The sequence below is a fragment of the Felis catus genome, chromosome A3 (assembly GCF_018350175.1).
Source record: "Felis catus isolate Fca126 chromosome A3, F.catus_Fca126_mat1.0, whole genome shotgun sequence".
Classification (NCBI taxonomy): Eukaryota; Metazoa; Chordata; class Mammalia; order Carnivora; family Felidae; genus Felis; species Felis catus.
In genome coordinates, this window is record NC_058370.1 from 22273958 (window position 1) to 22276291 (window position 2334).

Consider the following 2334-nt stretch of genomic DNA (forward strand, 5'->3'; position numbering starts at 1 on the left):
GGGTTTGATCCCAAGGGAGAGCCCTGGGGAAGCGCGGTACAGACGTCCTCGGTGCTCTAAGCCCGTTTGTCCTCGGCCCATTTCGGCAGATGTTTATAGACGTCTGTACGTCTATAACTTTTTCGCTTCTCGGCCTTTTGGCTAAGATCAAGTGTACGTCTATAACTTTAATTCTATACTAGATCTTGAAGCTAGGAGCCTACAATGCAGAGGCGAGACAAGAATTCTTATCATTCAAACAGAAGTATGTTATAGAATTCGTTCAGAACTTTCACCCAGGGGCGCCTGGCTGGCTCAGTCAGTGGAGCATGCAACTCCTAATCTCGGGGGTCGTGAGTTCGAGCCCCACGTTGGGTGTAGAACCTACTTTTAAAAAGCGAAAAAATTTGCTGAACACGTACTCTATGCCCTGTGCTGGTTTTTGGAGATGAAATGAAATTGTGAGATAATAAATGTTACTGCTTTGAGCTACGGTGTTTCAGAATAATTTGTTACACAGCATAGATAACTAATAAAAGTTAGTAGACTTTTATTAGTCTATTCTATTAGTCTATAGACTGTCAAAGAGAAGGGATTGGATGGTAGAGATCCAAAAAAGAATTGAAACCTAACCTGGGGTGCCTGGGTGGCTCAGTCAGTTGAGCTTCTGACTTCAGCTCAGGTCATGATCTCACAGTTCATGCATTCCAGCCCTGCATCTGTCTCTCTGCCATCATATCAGAGCCTGCTTCAGATCCTCTGTCTCCCTCTCTCTGTGCTCTCTTTCTCTAAAAAATAAGTAAACGTTTGAAGGAAAAAAGAAGAATTGAGACCTAATCTTACCTTCAAGGAGCTCACTCTTAGAGGACACAAAAATAATGATAACTCAGTCAACATCCACCAACACCATGCTTTATGAGGCGATACAGAGGCTACAAAACTGTAGCATTCATTTATTCATTCAACAAATATGGAGTTTCTACCCTGGATCGTGTACCATGGAACTGGGAAGACAATGGCAGGTAGGTGGGTCCCCAGTCTCACTGTGCTTACAGAGTAGGGGTTAATGTCTGACACCCCCATGAATCACACAGAGAAATGTATATGAATCAGGAGATCTGTTGGGAGGAAAGGGAAACCACGAGAGAATAAATGACATGGGAGATACAATCAAGACAGGGTGATCAGGGAAGGCCTCTCTGGGGAGGTAACATTTAAGCTAAGAAATGAGGAATGCGTAGGAATTTTCCAGGCAAAGAGAGGAAGGAAAGAGCATGGCAGGAGGTTGAAAGGCTGTGGGAAAGACTTGGAGCATAAGAAGGGGGAGAAGCTGAGCTTGAAGGGTACAGATATATAGGACAAGACTTGGTATTTGCCCTTAAAGGGACTCACTGCGGGATGTGGATGAGGAGGGTCATAGGAGACGGAGATGTTTTATGTGTTGAAATGTATTCCCTACCCCACACCCCACCCAAAAAAATCTATGTTGGAGTCCCAACCCCCAGTACCTCGAATGTAATCATACATGGAGGTAGGGTCTTGACAGAGGTAATCAAGTTAAAATGAGGTGATTAAGATGGGCGCTAATCCAATATGACTGGTGTCCTTATTCAAGGGGGAAATTTGGACACAGATGCACACACAGGGAGCATGCCATGTGAAGATGAAGGAAGATCAAGGATGATGCTTCGGGGCAGCTGGGTGGCTCAGTCGGTTAAGCGTCTGACTTCAGCTCAGGTCATGATCTCGCGGTTTGTGAGTTTGAGTCCTGCGTCGGGCTCTGTGCTGACAGCTCCGAGCCTGGAGCCTGCTTTGGATTCTGTGTCTCCCTCTCTCTCTGCCCCACCCCTGCTTGCCCTCTGTCTCTCTTTCAAAAATAAATAAACATTAAAAATAATAAATAAATAAATAAAAAGGATGATGCTTCTGCGAGCCAAGAAGTGACAAAGATTGCCAGCAAACCACTGGGAGCCAGGGGAAAGCAATGGAACAGATTCTTCCTTCCAGCCCTCAGCTTTGATTTCAGATTCCTAGACTCCAGAGCTGTGAGAAAATAAATATTTGTTGTTTAAGCCACCCAGTTTATGGTACTTTTTTGGGGCAGCCCTAGCAGACTAATATGGATGTGCAGGTGCTTTGGGACCTGCCACTCCATCTCCAAATGTAAAAGATATCCAATGTGGCTGCTGTAGACATAGCTACTGTTGCACTCTCTGGAAGCTCCTGGAAAAGGCTCCGGCTGAGTCTTGCTCATCCCTGTGCCCTGCATGGCTCCATCAGCACCGCAGCACGGTGAAGAACTCTGTGCCATGCTTGCTCCTATCCATAATACCTAGGCAAGGCACACTGCTCGCA